General features: G+C 42.9%; 1 long non-coding RNA gene across 1 annotated transcript; it reads left to right on the top strand.

Annotated features, from left to right (window-relative positions):
- LOC307219222 lies at window positions 1-26,228 on the top strand. The gene is made up of 3 exons (XR_013840331.1): window positions 1-150; window positions 20,038-20,117; window positions 24,866-26,228. It is a non-coding gene; the product is annotated as an uncharacterized lncRNA (long non-coding RNA).
- The last annotated feature ends 147 nt before the right edge of the window (window positions 26,229-26,375 follow it).

A 26,375-nucleotide genomic window follows, 5' to 3' on the forward strand; every position in this document is an offset into this window, starting at 1 on the left:
GCTAGCAGCAGCAGCATTCTGTCAATGTGTTAGCTAAACAAAAGCCCTTCTCAAGACTTTGGTGCTGTGTCAATAAATCGGGTGTTGCATTCAGAGGTGCCACAGATTGAAGTTTAGAAGAGAAGAGGCTCCCTCCAAAGACGAGGGTGTGTGAGTAAGCGTGCCGGGCTTAACAGCTTTTCCTTCTCCCCAGTGGCGATTGCAACAGGATTGCAACAGCCCAGCCTAGCTGAGCCACTGCACGTAGTATGGATGTGTCTGCAGTGCTAACTTCGAGAGAAGACACGAGGCAGGGATTCTCACAATGGTTTCCTGAGCTCTGATAGCAGCCTGGTTTTCACTGGAAGAATTCCTTCCCCTGCTCATTGTACTCTTAAGGCTTTGTGGAGTTTGCTCAAGTTCGAGAAAGAGGACAACCTACCTGAGCGGTTTATCACAAGCAGCCCTGGCTTGAAAGTGTGCTTGTCACTTCCTTATTTAGTTTGCATTTCCTGCCTCTGCCGTGCATGGTAAAATTCAACATAATAATTTTAAAATATTTCTCCCAATATTGGTTCCACAATAATAACACAAGAGTGTTGCTGAGTCACAAGAGTGATTCAAAGGCACCTGAATCCCAATGTATGTTTGCTCAGAAATAAATCCCATGCTGTTCAGTGAGGCTTACTCCCAGGTAAGTGTGTATAAGGCATCAAATACACTCAGTTGCCTGGGACACCTTTCCCAGCCCCAGTAGCTAAGGGCCATGACAGAGAGCAATCTCCAACAAAGTCTTGTTTCCTGGGTGGAACTCGGTTATTGGCATCTCTCCCCCCCCATTAGTTGTTCAGCTTCCCTTTTCTGATAGCTACTTGGTAAATTTTATCTCAGTTACAGATGTTGGAAGCTGCCTTATACTGAATTGCAGGGGCAGCCCTAGACATTTTGCTGCCTGAAGCAAAATGTCCCGCTCAACTTCCTAAAGTCAATAATGACAGAGACAGACACAACTTGCCAGGGAGGGCATGCCACAAATGGGGAACCACCACTGAAAAGGCCCTGTCAAGTGTCAATGACAACCAAAAATAGAAGCCACCTATTTTTGACAACACAGGAAGTATTTCGGGCAGCAGCTGTGGGGAAGTGAAATGGAAGATGCTGGGATGTCAGGGTTTCTAGAAGGATGCTCTGAGTGCAATAAGCTTCCCAATATAATTACTGCAAATTCATTTTAATGTGACTATATATTCATGAGTAAAACTCTAATGTGATGGCATCATAACTGGCATGTCCACATTTACTCATCCTTTTGGATTTATCTCATTTCCTTGCTGCTTACCAGAAGCAGAAGCACAACTCTGACCTACTGTCTTTTTTCATCCTAACCCACCTCAAGGACCATGTTTGGTATGAGTGAACACTGTCCTCTGGGTAGACAGCTTGTGGCAGTGGCCCAGTTAATATGTCCCAAGTGGAGCAGTCACATACCACCCCCCCCCCCGCCTCTGGCCCTGTGTGGAGCAGTTCCACAGTCACGGAACATATCAGCCAATAGAACCATACCACAGGTTAATATCCACATCACAAGGAATACCCTAATGTTAGAAGAAGAAAGGAGGAAGGCATAGGTGAAACTCAACATGAGTTCCATCATGATACTCATTTGCATTAAGTCAATAGGTGAGGGACACGTTCTGGGTCACCGCCTCAAAGGGTGTGCACTTAAGATAACACAGTCAGATTCCAAGATATCTACATGGTCTATTGGTTGCGTAGCATGAAGATAAGATGCACATTTGTGCTACATATATGGTAGTGCTTTCCGTTTGAGAAATGGTTTTGTGTATTCACCTTTGACCACCATTACCAGTGTGTCATGCCTTCAGCTCTGTTTGCTTTTGAAAACTTCATTTATACTGCCCTGACCTATTTTAGATAAATGGGCTCTTGGAAAGGCTTAAAAGAAATAGCAAGGCAAAGTTCCATGCATTTTACCAGAATGTAGAGCATGACCTCTCCCCACCACTGTAATCCAGAACAAAACACTTGAGGTTGAACAAGGTCAACAAAAACCCAGCAAAAGGAAATGCTTATTAGACACATGCATGGCTTTATCTGTGGAACTGCCCTAGGATGTATTCTGCCCACCTAACATATATGGTTATAATCCATGACTGCCAAAAATGCAGTCTTCATTTCCAGAGATAGGCTATCTTTGACTGTTGCTTCCTAGAATTCCTCCATCTCATCCTCATTGTTGATAGAAAGCTAACATTGAGCAAGAATCGGTCTGACTCAACACAGCAGTCCTTGTCTTCTTTCCTCCTATAACAGCTTCCTTCCTCCTATAAGATCATAATGGTAGTTTGAGGATCCACACTGAAGTTCATTCTTACAATCCAGCAATTAAATGAGGTGGTTATCCTAACGAAAGGCATAGTCTGAACTAATGAATACTTAGAAAAATGTACTTCCCAAGGACAAGCAGTTGCCTCCCTTCATTTTTCCACTACATTATTTTATCATCCCAATCTACATACACAGACACATGCACACTCCAAAGCCTTAGTTTTCTCTAAAGCTAGAATCCCAAAAGTTGGCTCAAAAACCATTCCAAGCAAGTGAGAGGAAGCTGGGGGGCGGGAATGAGGCTGTTTGTGAAATGGCAGATTCTCTGTCACTTCCAGGTACGAAACAGCAGCAGACAAATCTGGCAAGACAGAAATCAGTCACCCACAGACTGGATTTCTCCCAAGAGCTGCCTGTTGCTTCCTGCTGGTTGTATGAGGAGGAAACAAATGAATATTGTGTTGGAGATGTTATTGTAGTGCCAAGAGATGCTTAGGAAATCTTGGTACGAAGCAGAAAATGTCAGTATTATTGGCAGAGGCCAACAAAATGTTTCTTTGCATGTTCTTCCTTTTCATGGTACCATCGTAGTGGAATGTAACACCTCAGAGGTGCAAGCTTTCCTAGGAGTGAAGTTAGTTAAAAATGTAAGGCAGTCAAGATTATAGTTTTTTATTCGCCTTTCATACCTTGCGGGGACGGGACTGTTTGGACTCAACATGTAGCATCTGTTCCAAATCAGTTAGTAAAGATTCAGTTTCAACTTACCTTTTTGTCTCTTTTTATTTTTTAATTAAACCTGGTGAGAATTGTAGGTGACAATTTAGTTTTAGCAAATTAAAAATGCTGACCAGAATCGGCAACTGCTGATACCAACTGCTCAAGGGACATGATCAGGTGCATTGCCTCTCTCATGCCTCACAATTATATCCTGAACAGTAGCGAGGACTACTTGGCAGGCTAGGCAAACACACAAAGCAATATATCCACTGGAATTTTGCACACTGCTTCCAGTGAAAGAGCAAGGTGGCACTAGAGGTCTCCATTCTGGGAGCACCGCCTGACCCCACCATCACACATGCTAGCATATCTCCATAATCATTGGGACCCCATGTTTCTGAAACGTCTTCTCTAGTATTATGCTATAATACACAGGCCTCTGGATTGCTGCCAACCATCACTACACTTTCGTCGGGTGAGGGACTATCCTTTGCAATCTCACAAATTAAGTTTTTAAACAACAGATCAGTGCTGCTCATTGCAATTTGACATTTCACAAATCAAAAGAGATGCAGACAACATTCTGGAGAAAACAATAAATGACACAAACAATATAATAAGCCATTATATGCTTTGCTCAGACCACAATCCAAACAATATCTGATTATTATTTACAGAACTGTGTTAAAAATCTGGTCTCTTTGGGATAATAGATGAATTGGGCCACTTCAATGTATAAAATAGTTTGCAATATTCAGCATTTATAATTTGTTTCCTTTCCATTCTTTATTTCTGGAAGTCAAAAGGAAATTGGTCAAATAACTAACTGATATTAAGAACAGTTTGTCTCTTTGCTGCTTCAGATTCTTAAATCTGCAGCCTCTAAGGTTTTTAGTTTGTTTGTTATCACTGTAATCATTGTAATCTAAAATACTAAGAGGTGTTGTTTCATTTCTTCACTTCAGGATTAGTATGCACACAGAGGGACTAACCTGTTGTGCATTTTCTAAACTAGAACCACTTTTGCATTTAGAGAACACTAAATTAACTATACAATAGCCTGGTCCCAGAATCACTGAAGGGCTCTCTCGTCCAATCTAAGTCTGCCCAGTCACACTGATTGTTGCTCCATGTTTTCCTGACCACACAGGAAACAGCCTTCTCAGAATTTGGAATTCTTTCCCCTGGGAAGCCTGTTTGTCGTCTTCCTGCTGTTCTGATGTAAAGGATGTTTGAAAATCATTCTTCCAAATGACACTTGGAAGCATAGTACTGGCTGCCACTGTATTTGCAGTGTCTGCTGCTCCTCGTTGCTTTAAATAATTTTACTGCTTTTTATGCTTTTAGGTTTGTGTTAGCATTTGTTTTGGCTTTGTACCAGGTGGAATAGAAATGCTAATTATTAACAGCAACTACTACAATACAAAACACTGAAAAATATGGATGATTGAGTGGTAATGAACTCTGATCCTTAATACCAAGGTAGAGTTGTGGCCCGCTTCTCCAAGGCTTGGTTCCAAATTAAAAAAAAGTAACCTTGATTAATACATTTTGCTTGGTTTCTTGCAGCTGTGATATTGAAGTTAATCTCCGTTACTGGGTAGCATACCCTCCAGCATGTTGGGTCCCAAAACTGGGGTGCATGTCTTCCTGTCTGAGCTCCCACACGAGTCATGTGACCCACACAAGACAACAGAGCCCAAAAGACATGCTTTTTAGGGCAGTGCTCTCACAGCACCCCAAAACACACATTTTTGGGGCCGTGTGTGAGATTGCGCCCCCCCAAAGTGTTTTTTCTGGGGCGAGATCTTGGCACAAAATTGCACAAGATCATGGTGCCCAAAATGGCTGCCATGCTCTCACATGAAATAATGGGATGTGCCATGGTTTTCCGGGACACTTGTGGGGTTTGGGGTAATAGGCAGGCTGTTTATGTATCAGGTCTGTCTTCCCACAGGCAGAATTGGCGTAGAAAGCTAGAAACAATGGTAGCCCATGGTGCTAAGAGCTGGAGTCAGGATCCATTTGGAACTTGAGGAACAGGTGAGGGAGTAGGGGAGTCACCAAAAGTATATATTTTTAAAATGCACAGTACTGGAACATAGGAAACTGCCTTATATTGAGTTGGATCATCTTTTCCTGCTTCTAGTTCACTACTGCCTGCACTGATTAGCAGTAGCTCTCCAGGGTTTCAAACAGAAGTATTTTCCAGCCCTATCTAGAGATGCCAGAGATTGAATCAGGGACCTTTTGCCTACAAAGCTTGTGTTGAACCAATACAAAGCTGTGGCCCTTCCCTGACTGGAATTTGATCTATCCTACACAGGGCTATACATGGCTGCCAGCCAATCAGGAGTCAAAAAGGAACTGAGTCATAAGGACGACCCAGATAAATTTGCGTAGAACTTTGAACACTTGAAATGAGCCATACGAATGCTGAGTATGATGATCTTCCTACTTGCCAGGCTTCTACAGTAGCTGTCAGTAAGGCCTTCAAGTCTAGAAAATTCCAGATGAAAGTCCCACAGGGGCCTATAATCTGGACTGAGGCTATCACAGGCCCGAAGTCTCACCAACTCGTTGTCGAGAAGTGGAAGTCCCGCTCCAAGAGAGCAGAAGGGGATGTCCCACAGTGCACAACACACAGCTACAGTTAGCTTGCTGAAGCCCTTTCCACTGACCCTACACCGCCAACAACCTGGCGATTTGACCACAAGGCTCCCATGAGCCGGCTGTGAGTCTTGACCCACCATTTGGGGATCGCTGACACATGCAACGTTCAGAAACGAGAGCGTTTCACTGAAAGCTGTACCCTGGAAATGAACTCCACTAATCAACTGTTCATGATTCCAACAGATGTTTCTGTTTATCAGACAATTGGATCCTCATGTTCAACCCCTGTGTTCTCTCCCCCCCCCCTTCCTCTTTTAAGACAAGAAGCAAATGCCACTACACATCTGAAGCTTCAGGAACTTGCCATATGATACGAGGAACAAATTGCTAAGCCAGTCAGTAATGCTAAGGTTTGAAGTGGTGGTCCATCAAAGCTGGAGCAGGGGGAAAAAGGAGTGCTCGGGATGGAGGGTGTGTGTGTGTGCTGTACTACATCTCTGCGGTTTTGTTCATAGTGTGTCTGGAATTTTGAAACATCAAATGGACTCTGAGTAAACTTTCTTTTTCCTCTTTCAGAAGTATTGTTTTAGGATGCAGAGATAATGTTCTGTGATTATTATTATTATTCTAAAAAACGGAAATGAGTCTTGGTTTGGTCAAAACCACAACTACAAAAGGAGGTTATTGTTTCTCATGATCCTCTACAATCTCACATCTCATGAGAAAGTACTCACTTGGGTGACCAGAACACCAAGAAATATTGAAGCAAAACTTTTGCTTTGTTTGTTTGCAGAGACCTCGTAAAAATCGGGGCTTTCTTCTATTTAGGAATGACTAATCAGTGTGCAGGATCAACTTCTGTCACATCACTCTGAAGAGGAGCGAAATGTCTGATGGCTCAAAAGGATGTGGTTTAACCACATGCCACCAAAACCAAAGATGAAGAGCAAAGACTAAACACCTGTTGGGCCCAACACAACAAAGTGATTCAGTTCTGCAGGCACTGGAGACAGAATTTCCTTGGAAATATAACCCTTGGAAATAAGTTAGCTCTTGCACAAACAGCTTTCAGTGACTAATGCCAAAGATACTCCACTCTCTGCCCCCGCTTTCACTTCTGATCCGTCATCAATTGTTTCCTGAGTTTATCTTGGCAGAGTAGCTCGGTTCAGGAACGTATTACTATTCACAGTGCACAACTGAACAACTTAAAGGTAGGGTTCCCCACCCCTAGCACTGAGTTGCAATAACTGGCAGCACCTTCAGACCATCAGGGCCTGTCCTAATAGGTTTTTGATGCCTAAGGCAGAAAATCTGAATAGAGACCTCAGGCAGTGATTTATTTATTTATCCCAATTTATATGCTGCTTGATTAAAAAGCATGCCACAAGCTCCAAGCAGTTTACATAAAATAATATAAAAATAGTCATCAGAAAAGACCGATAAAACCTTACTGAGAAAAGAAGACATAATAAAATTATCAAAATATAGATACGATCAACAAATATATATATAACAAATATATATATTTCATATCTGGGTAGGCTTGCCTAAACAGAAAGGTTTTTAGCAGTCAATAGACATAGTACAAAAAAAGGTACCTGCCTGGTTTTAATAGGCAGTGATGCATACCTTCTCTTGTGTGACAAAAGACAGTATTAAAGTCATTTGTTTAATTGCAAGCTCACTTTTTAGAAGACCTAAGTACAGGAACGGAAGTGAGAGCTGGACCATAAAGAAGGCTGATCGCCGAAGAATTGATGCTTTTGAATTATGGTGCTGGAGGAGACTCTTGAGAGTCCCATGGACTGCAAGAAGATCAAACCTAACCATTCTTAAGGAAATCAGCCCAGAATGCTCACTGGAAGGACAGATCGTGAAGCTGAGACTCCAATACTTTGGCCACCTCATGAGAAGAGAAGACTCCCTGGAAAAGACCCTGATGTTGGGAAAGATGGAGGGCACAAGGAGAAGGGGATGACAGAGGACGAGATGGTTGGACGATGTTCTCGAAGCTACAAACATGAGTTTGACCAAACTGCGGGAGGCAGTGGAAGACAGGGGTGCCTGGCGTGCTCTGGTCCATGGGGTCACGAAGAGTCGGACACGACTAAACGACTAAACAACAACAAAGTACAGGAACAAAAAAAATAAATACATGTTTTGTCAAGTGAAAAGCAAAAGAAAACACATATAAATTTTTAAGTGTTGCTTGCCTGGGGTGGCACTTGCCCCCTACCCATCCCTGGCACCGCCATGACTACCCAAAGGCATGTCAACTCTCCAGCAGAGAAGCAGAATACCTGAAGGTCAGTCAGTGACATTGGAGATGCATAGCTCCAAGCCAAGGCCTTCTTGCTAGCACTCAGATGAGGGACAGGGCTCAGGCTCTGAACAGGCCTGTCTTTTTTTTTTTCTTTCTTTTTCTTTTTCTTTTTTTGCTTCTTCAGGCACATCAAAGCTCAGGCCAGAGTCAAAGCAGCACCTGTCTTCCTTGGGAGTTATCCTAGGTCCTGAAGGACCTGCCCTTGGTTTCTAGAGCCTGTACTAGCTAATTGTTGTTGTGTGACTTCCAGCTCAGTCCCCTGTGGGATGGCAGCCTGGTTGAAACAGGATACATGGTGCATGTGAATTCTCCCTTGGTATGCCAGCCACACTAATATAATAGCTTTGCTCCTGATATGCTAAGAAGCTCCTGAATCCTTGTGACAAGGCAAGGCTACGCTCTTTTAGCTGATTTCTCTTTTTTGGGATAAGATATACTACAGGATATTCTAAAGAAACAGTCAAATCAAATGGTTCTTTAAAACCAACAACCGTAGCATTTCCCTAAAGGATAAAAGAGAGGGGGCCATCCAGATGAGATAAGGGGCCACTAACCTGTTTTTCCAGAAGCAAGGCTCATTGTGTTCAGTGGGATCTAGTTCCATGGAAGTCTGCATGATTCTAGCTAAGGTCCCGTACCCCATGAAAAACATTTTCATTTACCCAGTCATTTTTTTGACTGAATGATATTCCCAGCAACCTGAAATTATTAGCTGTGGGGCAGATGTGATCGTTTTTAGATGTTCTTAATTGTTCTTAAATGTTTTAAATAAGTTTTTATTTTATCTTCAGTTGTATTGTTTTACTACTTTGATGCCTTGCCTGGGCTCCTTTGGGAGGATAGGCGGGAGAGACACTTAATTGAAGAAATAAAATAAACGAAAGTTGAAACAATTCACTTTCTTTCTTTCTTTTTTTAATTTTACATTTTTATTGGAATTTTATTTACAACATAACACAACTCCCCCACCCTCCAATACACATTAAACATGAACATAACATACAGTGAACATAACATACAACAATACAAACAACCAAATAAAAGACTTCCTTTATCCTGTATCTGACCTCCTTATTTACTTCCTATAAACTGTGTCCTTTATGAATAATAATTAAGATTTTTCAAATTATAACTTAAATATCCACAAAGTCTCCTGCAGACATTAATTGAAAGAAGTCCAGGTATGAATTTTAGGGGGCTGTTTTGTGAAGCATTCTCTGCATTTTCCCCATGCTTTTTGAAACTCTTGTCTAGTGTGATCTCTAATTGCCTCTTTTAATCTAGCCAGTTCAATATACTCTTAACATTTTATCTTGCCATTCCTTTTTGAAACAATTCGCTTTCTACTGTCTCTCCGACTGCTGTTTGAAATATTTGGGATGGGAAGTGCTGCTCTTGTTCCTCTACTAGAAAAAGCCCCAAGAGCCGGGTGACTTATATTTGGTGCTGTGGAGATTGAAGGCATCTTTTGTGACTCATGCTGAACTGTCAAGATCATCCAGCAGCAGCCTCTGTTTAGTGGGCCAGGCATCCACTCACTGCTGAACATGTGCCAGCAGTTGGCATGAGGACTGGGAGCCCTGAGAGGCTGTTTCATTGCTCAGGCCACTGGCACTTCCTTTTGGTGGTTGCCTTCCTGCCGGAAGGCTTGGTTCTTCGGCTGTGTTTTACTTTTTCTTTTGCACATTTGGATCCTGCAAGTTTGATTCAGACTTTTCTGTTTCCTGTTCAATTTATGGCTCTGTTTTTGCTGATGATTAGGCCCCAGAACCAGCTGTTCTGCTGATGAAGATGTCCTCAATTAATTCTAGCCTGTCTGGTTTTCCAGGAAGTCCGTTTGTCTCCCCCAGCCCCCTTCTCTTGTCATCCCTGACTGAAATTTATCAGAGCCGCAGCAGGCAGGAAATTTGCTTCTTTTACAAAAACATACTCCTCTGCTTCTTATTTTTATTGTTTTAATATTTTCCAGTGGTGGGGCTGGGAGACAAAACCTGCTTCCTCTTTAGAAAGCTCGGTTAACCTCTGAAGTGCTTGTTTCATACATCACGGGTTACTGCAGCTCCTGGTAACTTGCAGTGGAATTCGTTTCCAGAGTAATCTGAAATTTGTGTTAGTGTTCAAACACACACGCACGGCGTGATCCTTCAAAGGCTTCCGCTGCCTCCAACTTCATGAAGTTCCCTTTGTTTCGAAGTCAGATTGCTGTACACATCCTTACAGACTGAGGGGCCTAAAACCCGATCTTTTGGTGTTCAGGGAATAAAGGTGGGTTTATCAGTTCCAGATATGTGTCCTGGAAGGTAGGCAGGGGTGATTAAAACTGGAATAATACAGTAGTACCTCGGGTTAAGAACTTAATTCGTTCTGGAGGTCTGTTCTTAACCTGAAACTGTTCTTAACCTGAGGTACCACTTTAGCTAATGGGGCCTCCTGCTGCCGCCGCATGATTTCTCTTCTCTTCCTGAAGCAAAGTTCTTAACCTGAGGTACTATTTCTGGGTTAGTGGAGTCTGTAACCTGAAGCGTCTGTAACCCGAAGTACCACTGTACTTCCGTGACAGACAGAAAATTGAAATTTGCTACAGATGTGCTCTAAGTGGGGAAAAGGCTGTCACTCAGCATGTAGAGCATCTGCTTTGCATGCAGAAGGTCCTGGTTTCACTCCCTGGCATTTCTAGGGAGGGCTGGGAGAGAACTCTGCCTGAAACCTGGATACCTCCTCTGTATCATTCTCATTTCAGTATACGTGCTGTCAAAGCGAGCATGATACCTCCTGCCTGTCAGTATAATACAACTCCCTTCCCATGTTCCTAAGGTACACTGAATGTCAGAAAGTCAGATATCATTTTTGTTGGCATCTTTCTGTCTCGAGAGACAATGGAGTGCACTTCTAGGGGTGAAGTCAAACCACTGTGTTAGCAGTGACCAGGAAGTGACCTGCCTGGGGCACAAGCCTCCTCATGGTCTCACTAATGTGGTCTAAAGGAAAGCAGAACAATACTTTTGGCACTAGCTTGGCTGCAGGAATTGCTGGAAGGAGGCATACAAGGCATCATCGAGCTATCTTAGGGAGTCCATATTTGTGTAGGGTTTACTCCTTCGCCTTTTCTTCTCCCAAAGATATCCCGCAAGGCAGCAGAGGTTTAGGATCAGAGCTTTCCTTCTCCTAGATAGGCTACCTTCCCAGGTTGATGAGCCCCATCTGCCCCTCACTTCCCTCTAAAGCACATGCAGAAACCACCTTCTTGACCATTAGACCCACTATTGGTCTCATCCAGTCAATCCACTGGAAGCTGTGTCTGTATGCAGGGGAAGTCCCAAACTTACTGAGGACTTGGGATCCATCAGCTACCCTCACCTGGTTCAGCCAGCCAATCGAAGCTGTTCCTGGGGTGTGGCTGCTGTGTGGACTGCTTCTAGGAGCCACAGATTAGAGCTGAGTGGAGTGGGGACCAGTTGGGGGAGGGACCTCATCCATTTGTCCTCTGGCACACTGCCAGTTCCTTCGTTACCCTAATGACCCATACTTAGGAGGCCATTACCAAGAAGCTGTCCTGGCTATTCCAGCAATTGAATCCTTGCTGAATGCAGGAATTACAAAGGACTCAAACCACACACAAACCCGCAAACTCACAACAATATAGAGGGCAAGGTTAGCATCAACATTAGAGGAATGGACATTTAAGGATCACTTATATGAAAATAGATTTTGTTATGTGACTGGCCATGACAATGGTGTACAGGAGCCACTTTTGCTGAGATGTAGGGGCTGACTTTGGTAATATAGTGCCCTGAGTGAGGACAAAATTGCCCCCCTCCCCAAATCTTATTTTCACAATAATTCCTTTTGGTACAGTTACTTTTTATGGATTTTCTCAATAGGTACCTTTATAAATATAAGTGTTGTTATTGTCCTTTTGCATCCCTTGGCTTGGTGTCCTGTGCAGGGTAACTGCCCATGTCCCACTAAATCCGGCACTGTCATACAGACAGGGCAGATTGGAAGGTTCTTTCTATTCAAACCATTGGTGCCAAGGAGAAAGAAGCCATGATATACCCTGCCCATGTGGTTACCTCATTCCCCAAACCATGTAGGAGCACAAAACAGAAAAGCAGTTCCCATGTGGCTATAACAAAAATGGCATAGTCCTTTCCCTCTTGAACACATCCATAACGCCCACATGTGCCCCAAGTCTGTGGATCTGAATCTAGAACGTTTCCCCGGGTGGCTATTTCTCCTACAAGACATAATGCAAAGCAAAGGGGAAAGTAGAAGCAAATTTCAGTGTTTTCTGCTTCTTTTAAACTGCCTGAACTGAAGCCTGTATTATTTATGATATTTTGTGGCCATCCTTGAACCGTATCCCTTTGTAATAGCAACGGGGAGGTTTGGCTTGCACAATGGAGTCCCCCCCCCCATCTCTGAGGCTGAAGGGAATGGTTTAATGGCTTCCTTCTATTGTCTTATCTCTTGCTATCTTCTCCGCCACTAATGGTCTTTGTTAGAAATTTTATCGACGGTGTGTTTTTTGTTCCCGGAGAACAATAAAGTGAATACTGCTTAGCCAATCAGTTTGGAAAGTACATATGGAAATCTTTAGGATTGCAAAACAGCTCCAAAGGATATTAGTGTGCTGGTTGCTCCCAGCATAGCAAATATTTGGTTTGCGATAGAAACCAAATATACAGGATTAGGCCAAATAAGATTCCATCTAGGGAAGAAATTCACCTAGATTTATGCTGGCCTCATCGGATATCAGCCAGATAAGGGAATACTTCTCAAACATAGTCCTGTCCTGATCTGTCCTTTAAAGGAGGAAAAAGTTGCTATTTTCAGCACATAATACAAGGCCTATGTCCACATTGTAGATTTAAAGAACTAGTATACCAGTTTAAAGAGTCATGGCTTTCCCCCCAAATAAATCCGGGGAATAGTCATTTGTTTAGGGTGCTGAGAGTTGTTAGGAGCCGCGTATTCTTCTCACAGATTTACAATTTCCAAAGTTCCCTGGAGAGAGGGATTGATGGCAAAACCACACTGGGAACTATGGCTCTGTGAGTGGAACTGGGATCTCCGAACAGCTCTCATCAGCCTTTAGCACGCTATGGTTATCCCATGATTCTTGGGAGGAAGCTGTAACTGTTTAAAATGGTGTGATGCAGCTTTCAATGTATGATGGCCTAAGGCTCAAGCTACACTTTATGTTGACAGCCATATATAAAAGTGGATGGGGCGATTTTAGAGCAATTCAGAGAGTGAATTGGTAGGGGTTGCTAAACCTTCCTCTCCCACCTTCCACAACTTAAGGCCTAGGACCCTTGTACCTACAGGACCGCCTCTCCTGGTATGTCCCACGGAGGACCTTACGGTCTGCAAATAACAACACCCTGAGGATTCTGGGCCCCAGGAAGATTAGACTAGCCTTGACCAGAGCCAGGGCCTTTTCGGCCATGGCCCCAGCCTGGTGGAACGCTCTCTCAAAAGAGACCAAGGCCCTGCGAGATTTGACATCCTTCCGCAGGGCCTGCAAGACGGAGCTGTTTTGACAGGCCTTTGGGCAGGGTTCAGTCTGACTCATTTTCTCTTTGTATAAAAACAAGCATGAGGGAGGTTTCCCAGCCCGCTCACAGGACCTTATAATATCAGTGGAAACAGCTGGTCCTGGTGAGTATTAACCGCTTTCAATTTTAACCTGAAGATTGTCATTTGTCCAGTTTTCACTTTAATTTTAATTAATTTTAATTAATTTTAATTAATTTTGGGATGCATTTTAATCGACTGATTGCTTATTTTTATGCATATTGTATTATTTATATGATGTCAGCCGCTCTTCTGGCCGGGGAGGGTGGGGTACAAATAAATTATATCATCATCATCATCATCATCATTCAATTTCATGAAATTTCCCTTCTAGTGGATACTGAGCGTAGAAAAGGTCCAGACATGGAGAAAAGCAGACCTCCCAACACTTAATCACTGCTGCTTACTGAGGAGGATAGGGAGGATAGTGGTGGTGGGAGATCAGTGCAGTGCAAATGCAACAGCAGCAGCACTGGATTGGCACCGCGGGCGCATTTGCACCACGTTGACTTCCCTGACGCCTTGCCCCCCCTCCCAGTAAACAGCAGCGACTCAGCTGTGAGGTCAGCTGAGTGCTGTCGCCACACCACGCCATCCACTACTGGGTTAACCTCCTTCATCCCCTAGTGCTGTGATTCTGATATGAATTCCCTCCTCCCCATCCCCAAGTCTGCTATTAAAACTAGTTTGGCTCTTATTGCATCATAAGCTCACTTCCACTTAATGTAAGCAATTAGATTTCAAGTGGCATTATTAATGAGGTGCAGACATTGATTTGCACCTACCCCCTATATGAGTGAGATAAACCACAGGCATTAACAGAAACCAGCTGGTAGCCACATTACTTTGCTATGACTTAATGTGCTTCTGTAATGATACTTTCCTTCTCCATCAACATTTTCCTATGCCTTCATCTGTATATGTTTATGGGAAAGCAAGAAAAGTGTTGACATAGGATGAAAAGGCAGTTTGGGACATGCTGTACATGGAAAAATAATAAATATTGTTTCTTAACACTCTCTTTTAAAAATGGTGACAGATTAGTTTTTTAAATACAACTTACGGCATTAATCCAAGATTGTTGGTAGGGGGGAAATACCAGAAATCAGAAAATTATCACATTCATTTAATTCACATTCTGACCAGTATAAGCAACCTGTGGCTTAGTAGAAGCTTATACATTTTCATTACGATTTGGAGCAGCAGGGGAAATTTTATCTAGGGGTGATTTTAACATGTAAGTCCCAAGTCATGTTAGTCACCAATGAACTTCAGGGATCTTGGCAGGAAGATAGGGACCCTGTATATTTTTTTTCATTGGTATTACATCCCCCCCCCCCAGCAAATACACACATGAAAAGAGGCTTTGTAGGTTTCCAAGGTCCTGACGTCACATTGTTTTCAGGTGGGGAGTGCTCCCCCAACCTTTGAATGACACAGTCCTTTTTTCAATTGGTGTTTCCAACACATATAGGGATACAGATATGTAAACCTACCCCCTCAGATGAAAAAGAAAACCAACAAGTTAAAGAGAAGGGGGTTTGGAATTCCTTAATTACACTATGCCACAACTGTTAACAACTATTTTGTTGCTGTGCTTTGCTCAAGCATCGTGAACACGCTTTGGAATGTTCTCTCACCTTAAGGACTTCGGGGGGGGGGGGGAGACACAGTGTAGGAATGTAAAAGTAGCTTGTTTTCAACCACTCATAGCTGTCTGCTTCTCTTCTTCACTGCGCTTCAGGGCAGACATTGGCTTTGTAGTACAAAGTGTGCCAGCCAGGACTACTGAAAAGACACGCAGTTCCCAGAAAGAAACACACATGAATGTCGTCTGTCTCCTCAGTTTGGCTGCTGACTACCAGAGTTGTTAGCATCTTGTCTGACCTGCACCTAGCACCTGCCCCTTCAGTTTGCCAGCCACTGACTTGCACACTTCAGTTCTGGTCATCTTCTAGGGGTGGAGGAGAAATGCAATTCAGTACACATTTAAAGTCAAATCTATCAAATTCGCACTTTCCAAAACAATATAGTCACTCAAAACACAGCCAATCTTTGATAGTCACACTTAATTTTGCAGTGTGGCTCTCCAACCGACATTTACAAAAATGCATATATTTTGGGAAGTGTGCAAATAATAATAATAATAATAATAATAGAGACCGTAGTGAATATGACATACAAATGTGCATTACGGTAAGGAAAATTGCTTGCCGAAATTTACCCTCTCAGATGAAAAAGAAAAAGACTAATAGTCAAAACTGCATCTAAAATTGTGTTTATTAGAACTTCACACTAAAATTCTGATTAATTTCCACTAGGATTTTTAAAAAAATTAAGAGCAAAGAAGGTGTTTTCTTTTCTTATTCAAGATAAGCAAATGTTATGAATTGCTCAATATATTGCTCCATAGTTCTGCGCCCAGGCTGCATTTTATATCCATATGCACTAGATCCCCAATGCATCCACCCCCCACCCCCCAGTCTGAGATTAGGGATATAAAAAGAAAAACAATAACAACCATTTCTGGTAAATAGGAGGCATGAAATTGCACATGGGATTGATACATAGGGGAATGTTCCTGTCTTTCACTCATTTTTTAAAAGAAAAGCCAAGTCCAGGGTGTCTTCAGTTGGCCAGCTGCTTGCAGGCTGGAGAACGGCCTGTTGTTGTCAGGCACGTTTCCATAGATCTTCAGTTTTATTGCTCTGCTGGGGCTACCTGGATGTGGGAAATTGGAATAAATACTCAAAGAGGATGTCTTTAGCTGGTATTTTCAGCCAAATTGATATGAGTCCAAAATTTAATACTTCCTCGCTTTCCACTAACCACATGTTATTACGAATAACATGTTTTCAGGAAATTGGAAACCACTACAAATGCCGCACACTTTGAACTGGAACATCACCTCTTAATGTGGGAATCAAAAGGCACCTGAAGCCTCATTATGTCCCGTTTTCATCACAAGAGTGAGCTCCATTTATCAAACAGGAAAACTGAAGTGTGGAAAGGATACATTGTTCTGTGTTAATGCTGTCGGTTGTGGAGTGCTGTCACAGGACTCCCACCCAGTGCCTTGGCTACAGCCTAGCTGCAAGGGCGCCTTTATTCCTTTAGAATTTACTACTTGATCATATATATATATACATTCTTATTGGAAAGCCACATCCTTAACATCAAACATATAATAATTGTTAGAGAATGACTGAATAGGAAGTACAACCACTGATGTGATACGAGAAGAAATCTTGAATAGTTGGAGCCCTGGGGTGCAGTTGGTGGAAGCTGCAGGGCCCCTATGCTAAAGGCTGTGGTTTTTAGTGGGCTTTGTAGAAGGTGAAAGACTCTGAGGTTCATTATCAAGGCTTGAAAAAGGCTCACAATTTATAAATGAGAGCAAAATCCTATGCATGTCTAATCTTATTAATAATAATTAACATTCACAAATAAATCTCATTATGTTCAAAGCACTTCCTTCCAGGTAAGTGAGTCCAGGGTGGAAGTTTTAGTGCTCTAAGCAAATGGCTTTCGCCTAGTAAATCAGATAATCTACCACCATCCACCCTGAATAGATCAGAGGATCATCAGTGTACACAGTACAAAACAACTCCCAAGTATTTACTCAACAGACCATGGGTATTTATTGACATTATTCATAATTCATAATTATTCCCTGCTTTTTCAGGCAAGTCTTCACAAAGCAGCATACAATAGCATAACAAAAACCAAGCAACCAAAACCAACCAACCAATAATAGCAGCATTCTAATATGTCACAAATAAATACATACATATTATTTAAGAACATAAGAAGAGCCTGCAGGATCAAGGCAACGGACCAGCACTTTAGTCACACAGTGGCCTTTCGGAAGGCCAGAGGCAGGATCTGAGAACAACAGCTGTACTCTCCCCACCTGTGAATTCAGCCACTGGTATTGAGAGTCATTCTGCCTCTGATTGTGGGTGTATCATGAGGCACAGCAAGAAAGCCTCGGAGCACATGAGAATCTTTTGTCATCTTCTGAGTATTTATGGTGCCCTATAACAATGCCTAAACATGCCTGCCATGTTTTGAAATTGGTATTTTACATGCCTAGCCCCAGTAGCTTTGTTTGCAACGTCTGTGAACCAAGCACCTATTTATGTAACACCTGCAGGCATTTTAAACAGCTTTACCGTACATATAGTGAGCTGTTAGAAATCTCCAGATATTTAATAATATTTAATAAGTATGCTCAGTGACTAAAGAAAGGAGAATAGAGAGTCATGGCAAGAGTAACTGAAATTAAAGTTGCAGCCATATGCACACTTATGCATACCATATGCAAAAGCCTTGGATGAGGCAAGAATGTGAGACAGATTACCTCACTTTGGAGGTATTTGGACTGCTTCTGAAGCAACTTGGGTCTGAAGTAGTCTGAGGTGATTGAATCTCTCTGGAAGCAGCAGCAGCAGCGATGCTCAAGGCCCCCAAAGAAATGGCTTTGAAGCCACCACTACTTGGGACATGGTGTCCCACTGCTCAGTGGGTGGCTAACAGGATTCATCCGCTCACAAGGGGCTACTATGCCTGCAAATTTCAGCCAGTTCTGCCAAACAATTAAAAAGATGCAGGTGTTTGTTGATGTCTCATCTTAGTACAGTGGTACCTCAGGTTACATACGCTTCAGGTTACATACGCTTCAGGTTACAGACTCTGCTAATCCAGAAATAGTGCTTCAGGTTAAGAACTTTGCTTCAGGATGAGAACAGAAATCGGGCTCCAGCGGCGCAGCAGCAGCAGGAGGCCCCATTAGTTAAAGTGGTGCTTCAGGTTAAGAACAGTTTCAGGTTAAGTATGGACCTCCGGAACGAATTAAGTACTTAACCTGAGGTATCACTGTAAGTGCGAATAACAAATGAGAATTCAGAAAACAAGATGAGACTCTATTTCATTTCTAAGGTGAAGCATGAAGTCAGCCCTACTGTTCTAGCCTCCCAGGCAACACACTAACTGAGCCAATGAGACAAGTTCTGAAGTGAACAGACAGATGTTGCACAGCACTGGGTAGTTCTGATGAACTAATTAAGTAGAGCTTTATTTCTGCCATGGCTCTGTTCCAGCATCTCTTTTCTGTGCTCATCCTTAACCTTGGAACCCATGAAACAGATACAGCTATATGTGTTCGGCATTTCCTTCACTACAAGTCTCCACACAACACAAAGGTCTATCAGATGATGAGTCTTGAGCCCTGGCATATTTCTTCTAGAAATTAAGAACTACTTCTAAGTTAGAATGCATAGGATGCAAAGCTTCAAGTGCCCTTCTTTAGAATTCACTGCAATCTCAGAACCAGCAGGAGACGTTTGTTATGTTCTACTTTTACACTATGTTCTTAAGCCTTCCAGGAGCGAATCCTGATGATGGATTAAACCTTTTACAAAGCAAATACATCTGAGGCCAAACAAGCTGAGCTATCGCTCTCTTGCCAATACTCTCAGATCTCATAGGTACGGTCTAATTACAGTTTACCTGTCTGGAAGCTGTACAGCAGCAGCAACGCAATCCAAGACATATTTATTATGATTAAGTCCCATGGTCTCCAATAGGGCTTACTCCCTTGTAAGTGACACTACTCCTATAGTGTTCAACAAAAGGGGGGCTGGAAAGCCAACCCAATGCATTAAGAGACCTGGATATAATCCCTAAACAGAAAACATGCTCTATAGTGAAATCTACCATACCACTGGGGAGGTCGGGAAAGATGGAGATATTTATACTGTGATCATATTGGAACATAAGATTAAGTCCATCTGGATAAACCATGTCAAAGGCGCTGTCATATGCCAGAGATGAATTTCAAAGCCTGCCACTCTTGGGGCTGTATGCAGTTTAAGAACTTGGAGGTTGTATTTAGAACCAGATGTTTGGGTCGCTTTAAGTCTGACCTTGAAAAATTCTTTTCTAAATCCCCTGTTCAAAAATATACTTCCCAAGAGTCCCTCATGTCCCAAACTTTCCCCTTCACCTTGTCCATTGTCATTTGATACCACAATGGCAGTATCTCCTTCCTGACCAAGATCTTGGTGATGGCAATAACCACAATTAGGGTGGAGCTTGTCTTACGCACACTTGCACTTCTCATAGTCCCTATCTCTTGTAACTTATAGATGCAATCAAATTCCTGGTAACTTTTGCATATGGTTTGCATAAGTGTTACCTGGTAAAGAGTTACAGTGGCACCTTCAATCATCTTATTCATTCATGTGGGAGCAAGGAGAATAAAGACGGGCTGCCGATAGTATATTTCTAAAAATGTAACCTAGGCAGTGTGACTCATTATCCACACCTTGTGTCATTCAATAAACAGTGTCTTCCCACCATGAATGGGCTGTGAGTGCTCAAAGGAACAAGAAAAATTGTGGTTCTGCCTACAGAGTGAGTGGAAATAGATGCAAAAACCCTCCCCTTTCACCTCCTTGCCCTTGCAGAAAATTGGATCAAATAGTCTGAGGATTGTGAGATTGCTACATCCCTTCTTCAACGATTCAAGGGCCTGATGCAAGGAAAGGTGTGTACTTTGAGAGAGTCTCTCTTGTTTTCTTGCTGCTTACAGCTGCTATTCACAAGTAGTGTTTCACAGGTTGATTTGTTGTCCTCAGATTAAGTTCTTAAAGGAAGCCTACCTACAAAAGGCCTTGAGCATTCACTGAAGTCAAATTGCATTCCGCTTTTGTTCCTTGAAACTTCACTCCCTATTGTGTGGAGGGGTGGATAGAAAGTGCAAACACACACACACACATACATGCATGCATTTTGTAGTTTCAAAGGAGTAAAACAAAAATGGAACAAACAACCTGTCTCCTAGCAAAGAGTTCTGCATAGATTAGAAGAGAATAATAACCTTTTGTTTTATCGTTTTTTTAAAAAGCCAACAATGCGCTTTTGTTTTGCTTAAGAAAGGAATATTTTTAATAGTGTTGGAGTAGAGAAGTAATCATTTAAGTAAAGGGATGGACTAAGTAGAAACAGAAGAATATTTTGGAATTTAGCCATCAGACCAAATACCATGCCTGGTAATGACTGGTTGATGAGGTACATTTAGGGAAGGGTGGGGGGGACCCACATGAACTACAAGTAAACAGGGCTTCTAGTTGTCAGGACCTGCAAATCGTGTTTATGCAAGAATAATTGTGTCAAGCCAGCTTGTGATTGCGGGAGGGGGCACGGCAGTCTACACTAATCATGAAATCTATATAGACGTGGGGAGGCAAAATACATTGATCAGTCTTCAGACCCCAGGAGTTTCTGACTCAGGCCTGCAATATCTGGTTCCTAATAAACAAAAGGTATGATGCTCAAAGGTCCAAAGGAACAGGAGTCAGGATGGATAAGCACAGAAGAAGTCCTGTGGGGAAAGGCCCCTCCAGACTGGTGTTTTTTTCTGGGGGTCAGTTGTGCAGTAATGCTCAATAGCATGTCATCCAACATTTCTCTGATGAAAATAGGGTTCAAGCATTGAATTTTAGGCTAACTGGGTGCAGTGGCGTAGCGTGGGGGGTGCAGGGGGGCCGGCCGCACCGGGCGCAACATCTGGGGTTAGGGCAAATCCACGGGTTAGGGGGCGCAAATCCACGGGTTAGGGGGCACAAATTACTTGCCTTGCCCCGGGTGCTGACAACCCATGCTACGCCACTGACTGGGTGCCATCTCTTCAGTGTTTTTTTCCATTCTGGTTTGTTTGGCAGCAGTTGGAGCAGCTGATTGGAAAACAAGCTGCTTCTCCTGACTTTGCAGCGTCACTTAGCCCTGAAGCAGCTGTATATTTAGAGTGAAACTGAAAGGTGCTGGGCTGGATCCATTTGACAAACAACCTGTCTGCCCGCTCAAGGGTGTGGTGGCTATTTACAGTGTCTGCATTACAATTTGCTAATGCAAGTGGGTCAGGTAACTCAAACCACCCTTAGAGAAGACTAGTAAAAGTCTAGCCCTTAAGTAAACACTTCCCTTCCCTGCAGAGCGAGCATCCTTTGTCATGTGGTGTCTCAGTCGCTTCCTGGTATTGCTGTTCCAGTCAAACACTTCTCTTTATCTCCCTCCGATTATCACACTGGCCACTTCATCACCAAGGCTGTTGTTGCTGTAATCTGGAAGGTCAGTAAGTTCTGCTGAACTGGAAACTTACCCTTCTGAAGAAGAAAAAACACTAGTAGTGTTCTTGAGACACTGACCAGTGTCACATTTTAACTGGGATTTAGCAAGGCTCGGGATTTATTCTCAATGCCAAAGCCTAGCCCTGGAACAAATAGAGAACCAATAATCCTTCAGCCTATTCTAACAGCAAACTTATTCTCTTTCGGCAGCCAAAGCAGCAACACCCGCACAAAAGACGGAGGTGTCAGTAGGCTTGGGGAAACTCCGAGGTTTGCAGAAATAGAAAATAGAAAATCTTATGGCAAGCCTCAAAATGACCCAATGAGGACTGAGCATGCTCAGGGCTGGCACTGGAATGCCGAGTGAATATTGCAAGGAGATTGATGGAATAATGGTTAGAGTGTTGGACTAGGCCCTGAGAAACCAGGGTTCAAATCCCCACTCAGCTATGAAGCTCACTAGGTGACCTTGGGCCAGTCACCATTTCTCAGCCTTATCCTACCCCACAGGGTTGTCATAAGGATGAAATGGCGGGGGGTGGGGGAGAACCAGGGACAGCACTTTGAGCTCTTTGGAAGAAAAGGTGGCATATTAATGTAATAAATAAATATCCTGAAATGGGGCATGGTTTGCTGGCTGGAAACCTGAACAAGAGTACTTCATACTACAACGTTTTGTGGAAGGTCCCAGTTCCAAATAGAATTGACGAACAGAGCTGTGCTCTGGTATACAAGAACATTTCACAGCAACATAGGAAGTTGCCTCATATTGAGTCACATCCTTGGTCCATCAAGCTCAGTAGTGTTGACAGTGACTACCAGCAGGGTTTCAGGCAGGAGGTATTCCCAGTTCTACATGGACAAGTCAGGGATTGATCCAGGGACCTTTTGCACACAGAACATGCCCACTACCACTGAGCTTCCTCAAGTCTCCCTTCTTTGAATGGGAAAATGCCCTACATGTACAATGAAGAAACCAATTGAGGAGACAGTGGCTGTGTACACACCGTGCATTTAAAGCACACACCCCCCCAAGAATCCTGGGAAGTGTGGCCTGTTGAAGGTGTACTCGGTGAGGGGTAAACTACAGTTCCCAGCATTCTTTGTGAAGGAGGGATGTGCTTTAAGTGTATGATTTGTGCACAGCCAGTGAGGCAGCTCTGACAGACACTTTGCATGGTACGTTTTCCTGGGCTGAATCTCACATCTGCAAAAAAAAAGAGGAAAACATTTGAACGGATCCCATGTGAATGTGAGTTGATGACAGGCATGGCACAGAATGTACTCTTTGACCATGGACAGACATCAGTTAGCTAGCACTGGCCCTCCAGGAACTGGAAGATTAGAACTACTAGATTAGAGATAACTATATTCCTGGAGAACTGCTATCCTGAGGTGACCATAAACCAAACCCTCACAGAACAATGCACATCAGCTGCAGGCAACAACTTTTGACTGCCTGGCTTCCTTAGCAGAAATTCAGACCACTGAGATGACTTAGCTGAAAGATTCTGCTTGCTTCTACAGTGGTACCTCGGGTTAAGTACTTAATTCGCTCTGGAGGTCCATTCTTAACCTGAAACTGTTCTTAATCTGAAGCACCACTTTAGCTAATGGGACCTCCTGCTGCCGCCGCGCTGCTGGAGCACGATTTCTGTTCTCATCCTAAAGCAAAGTTCTTAACCTAAAGCACTATTTCTGGGTTAGTGGAGTCTGTAACTTGAAGCGTATGTAACCTGAGGCACCACTGTACTTGGATAAGTGATTCCTCCTGAACTCAGTTCTCTGAGGAAGGTTGTATAGCTGACTCAAAGCAGGTTGGGAGTGTAGATGCACTGAGATCTCACCACACAAAGCATGTGCATCTGTAGGCAGACCAAGAGTGATGTTTCTCTGCCTTGAAAGCAGATCTTTCAGAATACAGCAAAACTTTGTCCAGACCACTTCCAATTCACTTCAGCGCATTGGTATTCACTCTGCAAATTCTCTCTTCTTTTCCACCAGAGATCTCTCAAGTGCATAGAGGGGACTAATCTGTTATCTTTTGGGAATGTTTCCAGCTGCTCCGTTCTGCCCACACCGGCTCTGTTTTGTGTTACCTCAGAAACTGAAACTAACGTGACACCAGTATTGAGAAACCAAAACAGGAAGTTAACACAGATTGCCATATATGGGCCACACAGGGTGTGGAGTAACATGTTCAGACTAAAAATACAACGATATGTAGCTGCCTTCTATTTTCAGTTTGGCTCAATTCCTACTTTCTACACTTCGATGGCATTAAATATAATCTCTCATTCTTGGCATTCAGCAAGGAAGCATTTTGTTTCCTCTCATTGAAAACTTGCATAACTGTGGCTACGAAGTTAGTAAAATAATGCATTTTACTTCAGTTTAGATTGGTGCAAGCTTTAGACAGGCACAATGGAAAGGCAACACAAGAAATAAAAGCCTGTCTCATTCCTCATCCCCTTATTCCTGAAATTTTGCTATCTCTGGTTTGATGCAGGGTTTTGTGAAACCTGAAAGCTTGCATGCAAGTAATCCAGGACTGTGGAACCTGTGGGCCTTGCTGATGGGAGTCCAGCAACATCTTTCATGCTTAACAGAATATAGAATATTGAGACATTTCTTTTTTTCGAAACCAAAAAACCAAATCCAGTTATAAAAACCCTGCCAGGGTTAACTGGGAGTTAACTAGCTATCTCATATTGGCTCAAGCTCTGAAAGTCTGGGGATTGTAAGCTAAGGCTGGTGCCTTACTAGACATGCACCATGCTGAGTAATGATGCTGTGCAATGTCACAGATTGTGCTTGCTTACAACTTACTCTACAAGCACCCCCACTTTCCCTTGGCCTCTCAGACCCAAATCCAGATGGGGATGATGGAGTGCCTGAGACCAGCAAAAATGCCCCATGTTGCCCTGGTCCTGTATTGTCTCACAAACACTTAAGAATCATCTGCTTCTTCTGGAAGTGTAGTTTGTTATGGGAATGGTCAGTCTGTGAAAACTACAATTCCCAGGAATCTTTGCGGGAGGAAAATATGCTTTAAACGTGCACTGAATGTTCTTTAAATACATGGTGTTGATTGTGGGTCAACAGAACTGGGGGAAACCAGTCTACTGTTGTCCCTGATTATACTTTTTCTTCTTCTCATCAACAGGGAGGCTCCTATATTATAGACTGAGGGGCTACACCCAACCTGACAACAAAGGCAGAATGCCATTAAATCATCTTGTACTAACAGCCACTGCTGTCTTGTTTTTCCTTTTCTAACTCCAGCAGTTGTGTCATTAAAAAAATAAAAATAAAATGCTGGCCTCTCAGCTTTCACACAAAGGTATGCCATATGTGCAGAGAGAGTTGCACTACTATGACCTTGTTTCATGTAGGCAGCTTCACACGCCCACAAATTTTATGTCGCCTTAGCGCATGCCCTAGAAGCTTTGCCCGATGCCTGTGGTCCTTGCAGAACTACAGTCGCTGCCAGGCAGCAGCTGAGCTTCTAGGTGAGGGGCAATGATAGAACTTGCTAGTGCTGCTGACATTTTCCTCCCATTTAGTGAGCGGTGTTGCATTTCAGAAAGGTGGGGCTGAGCAGGCTCATTTGTCCAAAAAACACTTGGCAAAACCGGAGTAGCATATCAACAAACTCTGAGTTTTCCTTCTGCCTCTGTCTTGGGAGGTTTTCTGTGTTTGCAGGACCTGGAGTTGCAGGGTCTGTGGTCATTAACTAGAATTGCATGAAGAGAATGGAAGGAGAGGGGATTAGCAGTTGCCTATTCTAGTATTTTTGGAGGTGAGAGGACGGGTAGCTTTCAATGCACTGCCTCCTTCTGCTGTTAATCTTCTCCCCATCTCTTCTCTCTGATCCCTCAAGGCTGTTAACCTGGTTGTGAAAGAGAGATACGCCACTCATGCTTAGAGCAACTATATTTCTGCAACTGAGCCATAGGGTTCAAAACAAGTTTTAAGCCCAATTGAGCCTTGGCATAAATTTAACCCTGTTTAGTGAAGTGAAATCATTGATGCTAGAGGAAAGACCTGGTAACTTTAAAAGAAAAATCAAATGGGATTCTAAGCACTAAGTTACATGGGATGCTCAATGTGTCAGTCAAGCTGCAGGCATCTTTATAAAAAGCTCTAAATAGGAGTCATATGGGGGAGTAATTGGGATGGTGACACACCGAAAATAGCGATAAATCTGCTATCAGGATTTACCCATTTTGGTGTTCAGTGTAGCTATTTACCACGCAACTATCCTTTTCTACTCTGTGTTCAAGAACTTGGAAGCAGGATACTTCCATTCAGAGGGTGATCATAGAAGGATTGCACCTCCCTCCCACCTCAAATCCTGGTAAAATGCAAGCTCTTTCTTTTGTCCCATTTCACCCATTATAATGACAAGCATTGTTAAAAATTCATTTTGTTGTTACTGAAGGGCATAAAGAGCTAGGATAATGTGGCATTTTTTCACACATTAAATGAAAAGCATTTGTGCTGTTGTGAATGATGTTAATAGAAGATAGAAAGCTGCATTTATTTATGTTCAGCTGGATTAAAATTGTATGAGAACACGTTTCTTTGGTTTGTAAATATAATTTTAATTTCTCAGTAGCTAATACACACACACACACACACACACACACACACACACACACACACACACTTTC

This window comes from Podarcis cretensis (genome assembly GCF_951804945.1).
Source record: "Podarcis cretensis genome assembly, chromosome: 6".
In the NCBI taxonomy this organism is placed as follows: domain Eukaryota; kingdom Metazoa; phylum Chordata; class Lepidosauria; order Squamata; family Lacertidae; genus Podarcis; species Podarcis cretensis.